General features: G+C 42.8%; 1 protein-coding gene across 1 annotated transcript in view; it reads right to left on the bottom strand.

Moving 5' to 3' along the window:
* LOC138950950 (colorectal mutant cancer protein-like) overlaps positions 1 to 14211 on the bottom strand; it is a 72443-nt gene that overhangs the window by 27488 nt on the left and 30744 nt on the right. The window lies entirely within an intron of this gene.

Raw genomic sequence — 14211 nt, 5'->3', positions numbered from 1 at the left:
TCGCTCGCAAATACACGTGCATGCATACATTATTATTATTATTATTGTGATCATTTTTATGCGCCTAATCTAGATATAGCCCTAGGCGCTTACATATTAATTTCTGCCGTTTGAAATGGAATTTTTTTACAGACAGACAGACAAACAGACATTTTTTACACACAATATATAACGCATTCACATCGGCCAGTAAAGCTCAGTAGCCTATTAGGCGAGCATTCACCTTTCACGGCCTTTATTCCAAGTCAAACGGGTATTTGGTGGACATTTTTATCTATGCCTATACAATTTTGCCAGGAAAGACCCTTTTGTCAATCGTGGGATCTTTAACGTGCACACCCCAATGTAGTGTACACGAAGGGACCTCGGTTTTTCGTCTATGTCATCCGAAAGACTAGCACTTGAACCCACCACCTAGGTTAGGAAAGGGGGGAGAAAATTGCGGCCTGACCCAGGGTCGAACACGCAACCTCTCGCTTCCGAGCGCAAGTGCGTTACCACTCGACCACCCAGTCCCTAACTACGTTTGTGTGTGTGCGTGTCCGGCTGTCTGACTGTATGTCTGTCTGTCTGTGTCTCTCTCTCACACACACAGACACATCGCATATATCTCTACATCTCTCTCTCTCTCTCTCTCTCTCTCTCTCTCTCTCTCTCTCTTTCTCACACACACACACACACACACACACACACACATACTCTCTGTCTGTCTGTATCTTTCACACACACACACACACACACACACACACACTTCGACATCACACCCCTCTCTCTCGTCTCCCTGGAGTCTCTCCCCATAGACACAAGCAGAGAAGACCTAGGAGCGGAAGCACGCCAGACAGTCTGCGTACAACTCCCGGCACCAGCAAATGAAGGCGGACACAACCAAAGGAATCACGGAGCCGTTTATCATTACGGCACGGAATGAAAACATGTACACCGATAATACCTGCCGCTTTGCGCTGCACGCACAACCACACACGCAAAGTGCACGTGCACTGACCTCATAGGAATGTTGAAGCATAGTTTGGCGATTAGATACCAGACCTGCTTATACCCAAAACTTGACAGAGTAGTTGTCAAGTCAATCAAATAGAACTCTGATGACCACAAGTAATCTCGTGGTGACCACACGCCAACATTAACACATCTTCAGAAATGTCAGTCAGTTTTCCAACCGAATTCAACACATCATTGATACAGCCTTATTAGTGTTAAAGTACTCCTTGTTTGTGTGACTGTGGGTTCCCCATATGGGCTATTATAGGACCACAGAGGACCTTCATTTCAACCGCAACAAAACTGTGACATTCAAAAATGACAGTGCACTATCCCCCAAAACAACTCAGTCATAAAACCGTCAAAAAATCGGTCAAGGACCCCCCCCCCCCCCCCCTTCATTAACTAGGTCAAAGAAAACCCAGGCACTTTAACACAAATCTTCCAGTATTTAATCATGAAGGTTTTCAGGTTGTTTAACATTTTTGATGATGAAGAAAGACAGTCTATTCTTATCCTGTCAATTTATATCTGAGAGAAATGAAATCGTTCTGGGGAGAAAAAAAACCTGACTAAAAACCTAGTTCGCTGTCTACTTCAATAATGAAGATTTTTGTGTACACATTTGCTGATACAAAAAGACAACAACAAATAGAATATTATAGTGCGCACAAGAAATAAATACGTCGCCCAATGTATATTTGCTGATCAAGAAGTCTATCCTTAACCTGTCAATTTACAACTAACAGAAATTAAATTGTTTGTTTAAGAAATTACGAAACAAGAAGGGCAAAGCCCATATGACTCACATGCTTGACCTTGACCTTTACATGACCTTGACCTTCAGGGTCAAGGTCAAATAACTAAACCTAGCATGGAACACAAAGCTGTTAATTCAAGACATAGGAAGTACAATGGTGCTTATTGGCTCTTTCTACCATGAGATATGGTCACTTTTAGTGGTTCACTACCTTATTTTGGTCACATTTCATAAGGGTCAAAGTGACCTTGACCTTGATCATATGTGACCAAATGTGTCTCATGATGAAAGCATAACATGTGCCCCACATAATGTTTAAGTTTGAAACAGTTATCTTCCATAGTTCAGGGTCAAGGTCACTTCAAAATATGTATACAATCCAACTTTGAAGAGCTCCTGTGACCTTGACCTTGAAGCAAGGTAAACCAAACTGGTATCAAAAGATGGGGTTTACTTTGCCCTATATATCATATATAGGTGAGGTATTCAATCTCAAAAACTTCAGAGAAAATGGGAAAAATGTGAAAAATAGCTGTTTTTTAGGCAACATTTATGGCCCCTGCGACCTTGACCTTGAAGCAAGGTCAAGATGCTATGTATGTTTTTTGGGGCCTTGTCATCATACACCATCTTGCCAAATTTGATACTGATAGACTGAATAGTGTCCAAGAAATATCCAACGTTAAAGTTTTCCGGACGGACGGACGGACGGACGTCCGGACGTCCGGACGGACGGACGACTCGGGTGAGTACATAGACTCACTTTTGCTTCGCATGTGAGTCAAAAACGGAGTAAAAATGCTGTAGCGCTCAGTGTTGTGGGCGCCACGTGCCGGCCTGCAGTGACCCCGCGAAGTAGGTCACGCCGTGTCTTCACTGGAGAGCGGCGCTCACTGCCGGGCCCTCTCTCACCGCCACGCGTCCGATACACGCTGCCAGAACAAGTCCAACTCTTCCCTACCCCCCTTACCCAATACACTTTCGGGGGTCACCTCTTCCCCCTCCTACCCCGTCCCTCTGCGGGGTGGGGCAAGGCAGGTATTGATCTGCACGGGTAGTGACAGATGTGGTGGTGCCAAGAGTGCCCCCCCCCCCCCCATCCATTTATCCATTAGGTGCTGACAGCTGGAAAATGCACGTTCTTGCCCCCCCCCCCCCCCCCCCCCCCACGACCACCTCTGTTAATCAGTTGACGCGACATGCCTCCCGGCTGCGGGCAGCTTCTGGCGCATTCCTTTCCTCCCCTCGCTCCAAACAACTACAAAACCCTCCCCTCGGGTTGTGAGGACACCCCGCTCCAAACAACTACAAAACCCTCCCCTCGGGTTGTGAGGACACCCCGCTCCAAACAACTACAAAACCCTCCCCTCGGGTTGTGAGGACACCCCGCTCCAAACAACTACAAAACCCTCCCCTCGGGTTGTGAGGACACCCCGCTTCAAACAACTACAAAACCCTCCCCTCGGGTTGTGAGGACACCCCGCTTCAAACAACTACAAAACCCTCCCCTCGGGTTGTGAGGACACCCCGCTTCAAACAACTACAAAACCCTCCCCTCGGGTTGTGAGGACACCCCGCTCCAAACAACTACAAAACCCTCCCCTCGGGTTGTGAGGACACCCCGCTCCAAACAACTACAAAACCCTCCCCTCCCCACTCCACCGGATCCTTGAAGGCCTTATGAGGTCGAAGCGCAAACGTAGCACTTTTACCTCTTCTCATAAAACAAACGATCGTTGGGATAAAAATAAAATGTTTTCACTGACATCACTGTGTTCATCAATGATTATCATTGTTGGTCCACATCATTGTCTTTCTTAACCTAGCAATTTTCTGTATTACTTGAAGGGCAACATTTCAATCAATCAATCAATATGAGGCTTATAATTATCGCGCGTATTCCGTGGGTACAGTTCTAAGCGCAGGGATTTATTTTTGTTTTAAATTTTTATTTTATGCAATTTATATGCGCACATATTCAAGGCGCAGGGATTTATTTATAATATGCCGTATGAGATGGATTTTTTTACAAAATACATTACGCATTCACATCGTCCAGCAGATCGCAACCATTTCGGCGCATATCCTACTTTTCACGGCCTATTATTTTGGTGGACATTTTTATCAGTGCCTATACAATTTTGCCAGGAAAGACCTTTTTGTCAATCGTGGGATCTTTAACGTGCACACCCCAATGTAGTGTACACGAAGGGACCTCAGTTTTTCGTCTCATCCGAAAGACTAGCACTTGAACACATTTAAATCTGAAAAATGTCTAGCTTCATTTTCGTTTTTTTATTGTTTATTTTGTGAAATCGCAGACCAAGCAACTTGTGCCTTGCTACACATTGAAATCAATGGATTATAATTTCAGACACTGAGAAAAAAATAATGCAAGTGGGCAAAACATACAAGACGAAATGAATCATACCCAAAAGTTGATTGATTGAATTGATTGAACGGATTCATGACGACAATAATCAAAGCTGATGCGATAAAGAACTGAATCGTGACTACAATGGGAAAATGTCTGATTAAACCAAGAATGGATTCTGGGATACACAAGGCGAAGAGAGAACTCATTCAGAACTTTATCAGACAAAAAAACTAATTCATGGCTACACAAGACAAAGATAAAACTGATTCAGGAGTAAATCTCACAAAGAACTAGATCAGACAAAGAACTGATTCAGGGCTAGACAAGACAAAGATAAAACCGATTCAGGAGTACATCTAACAAAGAATTACTAGAGCAGACAAAGAACCGATTCATGGCTACACAAGACAGGGACAGAAGTGACTCCGGGGAATCCAGACAAAATGCAGACTCTACTCTACATGGCACTGGCTGCACCGCGCATGTCTGGAGTGATAGGAAGAAAAGAAGCGTAAGAACATTTAATTCAAACCGAATGTGCAGGAATGCACCACAGTCCTCAAGGAGCGAAGAGCAGAATAGAACATTTCTTGTTTTCGCTGCTTAGTTGCTCCTCCCCTTGGAGCCAGATAAAAGTAAAGCCATAAACACTGACACGCTTCATTGTTAGTGTCTGGGAAAGGACATCCATCAACACTGTTGTTAATCCCTCCTCAGATACCCCGGGCATGATGCCCCCCCTCTCTCTCTCTCTCCAGTCTCTTTGAGTCTCTCTCTCTCCGAGTCTCTCCCTCTCTCTGGTTGTAATGCGCACTGTTAAACTGACATCATATTTATCTGCTCCCAGACAAGAAGCTGCAACACACACACACACACACACACAAATACACTAGCACAAACACACACTCTGGCAAAACACACACACACACACACGCACGTACACTTACTCTTTATGTACGTCACACACACACACACACACACACACACACACACACAAATGCATACTTTTCTTCCTCCTCAAACAGGGAGACAAAGACAAAGCCCAAGTACATAGGTTTCGCTGATGCAAACATTTGCCCCATGTATTTACTGTGGCCCCCAGTATGAAACAAGGAGGTGTGTGTACCAAACCCAGCCCCCTTCCCCCATCTCAATACCGTGGCTCCACGCTTCTCTCCCTTTCACCCTTGTCGAACGCGCAAGCGGTTTCTATGACGGCTTACTAGTGCCAAAACCTCATAATTGTAATTATACCATTACCATTTTCACGTGTTTATTACTAATTTTCCCGGTAAAATTACTAATTTTCCCGGAATAATTACTAACTTTCACCTGTTAATTACTAATTTTTAGTTTTGGCTCACTTCCTCACGGATTGCTAGTGCCAAAACTAACAAGAGGCGAAGCCTTCAAGGCTCACGTAAGAAATAGACAAACAGTAACACAAACTCAATCACTCCCTCACACATACACACCCACACACACAGTAAGCTTAGGTGACGACTATGGCAATCCGAATGGTGCAAAAGTCCCTTTTAGCTCTTGATGTCTAAATAACACATTATTTAGCTAAATAACGCGTTATTTAGCTAAACAATGCTTTATTTAGCTATATCATGCATTATTTAGCTAAATAATGCATTGTTTAAATTAAACAATGCATTATTTACAGATACAGAAAAAAGAGAGCCCAGAGCACTAAATAATGCATTGTTTAGCATAAATAAGAGATTGTGTTTGTAAATAACTCATTATTTATAAATAATTACGCGTTTTCTCTAAACAATATATTATATGTAAATAAAGTGTTATTTAAATAAATAAAATATTATTTAGATAAATAAAATATTATTTATCTAAATAAAATATTATTTAGATAAATAAAATATTATATGTAAATAAAATATTATTTATCTAAATAAAATATTATTTATCTAAATAAAATATTATTTAGATAAATAATTTATTATTTAGATAAATAATTTATTATTTAGATAAATAATTTATTATTTACTGTTTTTGCCTTGAAATAGTATTATTACACTAAATAATGCTTTATATAGCTATATAATAGGTTTCCGCTATATAATTCATGATTTGGTAAATAATACATTATATACCGTAAATAAAATATTATATACCGTAAACAATTCATTGTTTAGCGCATCGCGAAGCCGTTTTTTCTCTTGTTGTTTTTTTCCACGTGTTTCCGTGGATCCACGAGAGCTCTGTTGATTCTCAAACTGACCAATCAGACAACTAGCATCTGTACACTAATTAAAGTCCCATTGTTGAGTGTGACGAAAACTCGTGGTGACGATTTTAAAACATGTTGGGTCACGCATGGTCCAATCTTACATGGTCCAATCTTACATGGTCCAACCTTACATGGTCCAACCTTACATGGTCCAATCTTACATGGTCCCACCTTACATGGTTCAACCTTACATGGTCCAATCTTACATGGTCCAATCTTGCATGGTCCAATCTTACATGGTCCAACCTTGCATGGTCCAACCTTGCATGGTCCTATCTTACATGGTCCAATCTTACATGGTCCAACCTTACATGGTCCAACCTTACATGGTCCAACCTTACATGGTCCAACCTTACATGGTCCAATCTTACATGGTCCAATCTTGCATGGTCCAATCTTACATGGTCCAACCTTGCATGGTCCAACCTTGCATGGTCCAATCTTACATGGTCCAATCTTACATGGTCCAACCTTACATGGTCCAACCTTACATGGTCCAATCTTACATGGTCCAACCTTACATGGTCCAATCTTACATGGTCCAATCTTACATGGTCCAACTTTACATGGTCCAACCTTACATGGTCCAACCTTACATGGTCCAATCTTACATGGTCCAACCTTACATGGTCCAACCTTACATGGTCCAATCTTGCATGGTCCAATCTTGCATGGTCCAACTTTACATGGTCCAATCTTACATGGTCCAACCTTACATGGTCCAACCTTACATGGTCCAATCTTACATGGTCCAATCTTACATGGTCCAACCTTACATGGTTCAACCTTACATGGTCCAATCTTACATGGTCCAATCTTGCATGGTCCAATCTTACATGGTCCAACCTTGCATGGTCCAACCTTGCATGGTCCAATCTTACATGGTCCAACCTTACATGGTCCAACCTTACATGGTCCAACCTTACATGGTCCAATCTTACATGGTCCAACCTTACATGGTCCAACCTTACATGGTCCAATCTTACATGGTCCAATCTTGCATGGTCCAATCTTGCATGGTCCAACCTTGCATGGTCCAATCTTACATGGTCCAACCTTACATGGTCCAACCTTACATGGTCCAACCTTACATGGTCCAATCTTACATGGTCCAATCTTACATGGTCCAACCTTGCATGGTCCAACCTTGCATGGTCCAATCTTACATGGTCCAATCTTACATGGTCCAACCTTACATGGTCCAACCTTACATGGTCCAACCTTACATGGTCCAATCTTACATGGTCCAACCTTACATGGTCCAACCTTGCATGGTCCAATCTTACATGGTCCAATCTTACATGGTCCAACCTTACATGGTCCAACCTTACATGGTCCAACCTTACATGGTCCAATCTTACATGGTCCAACCTTACATGGTCCAACCTTACATGGTCCAATCTTACATGGTCCAATCTTGCATGGTCCAATCTTGCATGGTCCAATCTTACATGGTCCAACCTTGCATGGTCCAACCTTACATGGTCCAACCTTACATGGTCCAATCTTACATGGTCCAACCTTGCATGGTCCAACCTTACATGGTCCAACCTTACATGGTCCAACCTTACATGGTCCAATCTTACATGGTCCAACCTTACATGGTCCAACCTTACATGGTCCAATCTTACATGGTCCAATCTTACATGGTCCAACCTTACATGGTTCAACCTTACATGGTCCAATCTTACATGGTCCAATCTTGCATGGTCCAATCTTGCATGGTCCAATCTTACATGGTCCAACCTTGCATGGTCCAACCTTGCATGGTCCAATCTTACATGGTCCAACCTTACATGGTCCAACCTTGCATGGTCCAATCTTACATGGTCCAACCTTACATGGTCCAATCTTACATGGTCCAACCTTACATGGTCCAATCTTACATGGTCCATATATATTATTGGACCATGTAAGATTGGACCATGCAAGGTTGGACCATGTAAGGTTGGACCATGTAAGATTGGACCATGTAAGGTTGGACCATGTAAGGTTGGACCATGTAAGATTGGACCATGCAAGGTTGGACCATGCAAGATTGGACCATGTAAGATTGGACCATGTAAGGTTGGACCATGTAAGGTTGGACCATGTAAGATTGGACCATGTAAGGTTGGACCATGTAAGGTTGGACCATGTAAGGTTGGACCATGTAAGATTGGACCATGCAAGGTTGGACCATGCAAGGTTGGACCATGTAAGATTGGACCATGCAAGATTGGACCATGTAAGATTGGACCATGTAAGGTTGAACCATGTAAGGTTGGACCATGCAAGGTTGGACCATGTAAGATTGGACCATGCAAGATTGGACCATGTAAGGTTGGACCATGTAAGATTGGACCATGTAAGGTTGAACCATGTAAGGTTGGACCATGTAAGATGGGACCATGTAAGATTGGACCATGTAAGGTTGGACCATGTAAGGTTGGACCATGTAAGATTGGACCATGTAAGATTGGACCATGCGTGACCCAACATGTTTTAAAATCGTCACCACGAGTTTTCGTCACACTCAACAATGGGACTTTAATTAGTGTACAGATGCTAGTTGTCTGATTGGTCAGTTTGAGAATCAACAGAGCTCTCGTGGATCCACGGAAACACGTGGAAAAAAACAACAAGAGAAAAAACGGCTTCGCGATGCGCTAAACAATGAATTGTTTACGGTATATAATATTTTATTTACGGTATATAATGTATTATTTACCAAATCATGAATTATATAGCGGAAACCTATTATATAGCTATATAAAGCATTATTTAGTGTAATAATACTATTTCAAGGCAAAAACAGTAAATAATAAATTATTTATCTAAATAATAAATTATTTATCTAAATAATAAATTATTTATCTAAATAATAAATTATTTATCTAAATAATATTTTATTTAGATAAATAATATTTTATTTAGATAAATAATATTTTATTTACATATAATATTTTATTTATCTAAATAATATTTTATTTAGATAAATAATATTTTATTTATCTAAATAATATTTTATTTATTTAAATAACACTTTATTTACATATAATATATTGTTTAGAGAAAACGCGTAATTATTTATAAATAATGAGTTATTTACAAACACAATCTCTTATTTATGCTAAACAATGCATTATTTAGTGCTCTGGGCTCTCTTTTTTCTGTATCTGTAAATAATGCATTGTTTAATTTAAACAATGCATTATTTAGCTAAATAATGCATGATATAGCTAAATAAAGCATTGTTTAGCTAAATAACGCGTTATTTAGCTAAATAATGTGTTATTTAGACATCAAGAGCTAAAAGGGACTTTTGCACCATTCGGATTGCCATAGACGACTGTGCAAGAAAGAGAGACACTAGATCTAGATCTGTCTGTGTCTGCATGTAGCCTACTTACAGGGACACGACTGCCAAATAGTCTCGGCCCGCTCAAAATAACAATGACCGAGACCACACACACCACGCGAGAGAGAAAGACTACAGGGAGGCATGCCGTCATGATGCATTAATTGACGTCAAACACTTTTGACCGTGACGTAATCTTATGCGAGCTTTATCCATAGTCTTGGATAACCACTCACACATAGACTCGGAAATGTTAAAGTTTCTACCACAGACATACACACACACGCACACACGCACGCACAGACAGACAAAGTTACGATCGCATAGGCTACACTTACGTGAGCCAAAAATTAGTAATTTTCCCGTGAAAATGAGTAACTAAAAGGTGAAAACAGTAACTGACAGCGTTAATTAGTAATTATCACGTGATAATGGGTAACCCCAGGTTTTGGCACTAGTAAGCCGTCATAGTGCCTTCCTCTCGTTTCCATGTTCCGGGTTTGGTTTCTATCTGCCTCTTTCGTCTTTTGTTTCTGTCTGCCTTTGCTACGTTTTGTGTCTGTCTGCTTATTTCCGATTTTTCCTCTTTTTGTCTGTGTGTGCTCTGGGTATTTCTGTTTGCTTTCTCCGGGGTTTGTTACCGTCTGCTTTTTTCATGCTTTGTCTCTTGTGTTTTTCAGGTTCTGTTCCTGTCTGCCTTTTTCATGCTTGGTTTTGTTCCTGTCTGCCTTTTTCATGCTTGGCTCTGTTCCTGTCTGCCTTTTTCATGCTTTGTCTCTTGTGTGTTTTTCAGGTTCTGTTACTGTCTGCCTTTCTGATGTTTTGTTCTGTTTCATTTCTTTTTCTGTCCCTTTTCTTTTCTCAACTTTTTTTATCAGTGTAAGTTCTATGGGTGTCTGACCCTCCCCCCCCCCCCCCCCCTTGTCCTCTCACCCTCTACATAAACAGGGCTAAACATGTACACCGTAGTACCCCCCCCCCCCCCCTCTCCCCCACCCCACGGCCACAACTCGTTTCTCCCAACACTCGCAACCTACTCCCACCGCCCTCCTCGCCCTTGTCTAGGACAATCAACGACCACATGTCAGTACTCTAAAGTTGCCTTCGCTGTTGCCATGGAAATCAAGTCCAAACATCCGACCAACCCGACCTGATGTGGCATGATTGTTGGATTCAAATTCAAAGGATTGAGATAGATTTTTAGAGAGATTTAAGCAAGGAGAGGCCTTTTTCATCCAAGCATCGGCGGAAACAGAAACAGAAAACAAAAACAAACCGCATCTTGCACCTTAGTAGCACAAGAAAATCGGCAAAAATCAATAAAACTGAGAGAGGGAAGGAGGGGGGGGGGGGGGGGTGTGTGTGTGAGAGAAATAGAGACAGTAGACACAGAGATAGAAAAAAACACCACACGCACAGGATTTAAAAAAAAAAATTTTTTTAAAGGAAGGCATTGGCGTAAACAGGTGCTATATTACATTAAACTCTCGCTTATCTACCGTTAAACGTTTAGGAGAGACAGAGAGAGAGAGAGAGAGAGAGAGAGAGAGAGAGAGAGAGAGAGAGAGAGATACAGAGAGAGAGATACAGAGAGAGAGACAGAGACAGAGACAGAGTAGGAAGACAAGACAAATTCTTTAAGCAAACAGGTGCTTTTTTACATCCAGCCCTCGCCCATGAGAGGGACTAATCTATAATACGTTTTATAAATGTTAAAATAACGAGCGAGAGAGAGAGAGAGAGAGAGAGAGAGGGAGAGATAGAGAGAGAGAGAGAGAGAGAGAGAGAGAAAGAGAGAGAGACAGACAGACAGAGACAGAGACAGAGAAAAAGAGAGCCGAGAGATCCTGCATAACTACAATTCGGTCAAGCAATTCCGCAGCAAAAAGGAAGACACAAATGAAGGTCACTCTCCCCCACCAACAGCTTTGAGGGGAGGGGGGAGGGATGTGGGTTAGCGGAAGTGAAGAAGCTTTAGGACAGAGGACGCTGCAACCATCCATCGTGGCTGTAAATTTACTTTAGCCTCTTTCACAGCCCTCCCCCCCCCCCCCCCCTGCTGGCCGACTATTGATTTTTCTGCACCCTCCTTGAGACACTCAAGCAGTTTGATTTAGAAATGCATGTTGGTGAGCCCTACCACCCACACCTTCCTTCTGGTGTGCATGTTAGTACCCCCCCCCCCCCCCCCCATGTGCATGTTAGTAATCCCTCATCTCCCCGTCCATGTAAAGTGCATGCATGTCACCCCTCCTACTCTGCCCCACCTCTGAAAATTGCATGTCAGTGCCCCCCCCCCCCCCCCCCCCCAACTACTGTGCATGTCAGTGCCCCCATTACACTCTCCCCACACTTCTAATGTGCACCGTATTTCTCCCCCACTTTCACTTCACCCCTCTTACATTTCTCCCCACTTTCACTTCACCCCTCTTACACCCCTTTTTCAATATTTGAAGAAGAAAAATGTAAACCCAATTTCACACAGCAAGCCATATATTATTGTGTGTATCCTACCTTGTGCACTTGTATTCCTTCTACCTCAACTGTTACTGACAGCTCCCTTCATTTGGCGACCACTGATCCACGTTGACACACACACTAAAGGTTCTCCTTGTACATCCTGCTCCATCCATTGTCCTACTTCACACAAACCTCGGCTAACTTGGCATTGGAGTTCAAACCCCACTGCCTCCAGACCTGCATGTTTTTTGTTTTGTTTTTGTTCGTTGGTTCTTGTCTCTTTGTACACATTGAAGGGAAAAGTATTGGAAATGATGCGAAACAATCCAAGACAAGGTAAAAGAGCCAATCCAGCGAAACAATTCTTTATCCATCACCTCCAAGGGGCGATGATAACTACATGTTACTAGTCTGTGTGAGAACATTTACTCATACACCTTTACCCATCAAGAATGGATAATTGGACATACAGTACAAGCTGGTAGTGGCAAGAACTCACCAACACACAAGTCAGTTTAATGTTCCATCTGATCAGCCATAATTAAACATCATTATCAGATTAAGACAGGAAGAATACGTTCCTAACACAATACATGTACAGTTTTGTTTCGTTTTTGTAATGACTGCTCAGGACAGAGAGGCAGATGGAGACAGAGAGAGAGAGACAGAGAGAGAGAGAGAGAGAGAGAGAGAGAGAGAGAGAGAGAGAGAGAGAGAGAGAGAGAGAGAGAGCAAGAGAGAGACAAAGAGAGAGAGAAGGAGAGAGCGAGAGAGAGAGAGAGGGAGAGAGCGAGAGAGAGAGAGAGCGAGAGAGAGAGAGAGAGAGCGAGACACACACACACACAGAACGGAAATGGACCTTATTTAAAAAGGATGATAAAAACAAGTCCAAGGCAAACTGCCGTGTTTTCTAGCCTGCCCAAATACAGTATAAAGAAAGAGAGAGAGAGAACCAAGGTCTTCTGTTTATCCTACATTCTGTATTGTTATGCCCTCTATCTCAACTTACTGACAATCACTTATCTGCATTGACACACAAACTAAAGGTTCTCCAAAGTTGTTCCTCTTTCTTAACATAAAGACGGTTTACTCTGAACACTGAATCAGTTCAATATTGGCATTATGTTCAAAAGAAAAGAGGGAAGCATTTGCTCCCCAAAAAGTAAAAAGAAAAGGAAGAAAAAACCCATATCATTGTGCCTCGCCCATGGAAAATTACTTGTGAGGTCACCGCCAGGCGGTGCATGTGTCCGATTAATAGTTGACCCTTGCCAGATCTCCTTTACATGATATACACACAGGTGAAGATATGGTAACCGTTTAGTTATCAAATGGGCAGTCTCTCTCGCGAATGCGCAATAAAACATCTTTTTTACAACCAAACCTAACCACACTGTGAACTACATACGTAAGACCACAACAGTTGCCTTGGAACACGGCAGTGTGATCGAGATTGACATTTCTCAGGGAAGACTATAGACGTGGTGAGCTAGAGCAAGTAACCTGGTGGACACCGTGAGGCGACACAGGACTGGCTGGTGACTGGTCAGAGGCCATGGTAGAATGTTGGCTCCACATCGTGGGTCCCTTGGCAATGTGCTGGTAACGTGAGGCATACATCTTGTGTTCCCTGCATGCGGCTGACGCCTGCGCTTAGCAACATGGGGTGAAATGAGCGGCCAGGCTGATGGACGAGGCAGCACCGTGCACCCAAATCACTGCCAAGTCCGTGATGTATGTGCTGCTACTCCTCACTCGACTTCTCCCAGCCCTTCTCCTCCTGCCGCATTCTTCTTCTTCTGCCTACCAATCTCGGATCGATACCTACCCCCCTTACCACCTCCCTCCCCGCGCCCCTGGCCCCACTGTGACCCTGGCTGCTGTGAGGGGGTAGGGGGTAGGGGATAAGGGGGGATCAAAGTTCCACCCACGTCTTGACTGTGCGGCAGGACACGGTGACCACGACTCTGCGTGCAGGCGCAACATTTGTATGCAGATACTGCTGTCCCTCCATCCCC

Source organism: Littorina saxatilis, linkage group LG16 (assembly GCF_037325665.1).
Source record: "Littorina saxatilis isolate snail1 linkage group LG16, US_GU_Lsax_2.0, whole genome shotgun sequence".
Classification (NCBI taxonomy): Eukaryota; Metazoa; Mollusca; class Gastropoda; order Littorinimorpha; family Littorinidae; genus Littorina; species Littorina saxatilis.
The sequence above is the reverse complement of the archived record's forward strand: the minus strand, read 5'-3'. Positions and strand labels throughout refer to the sequence as shown.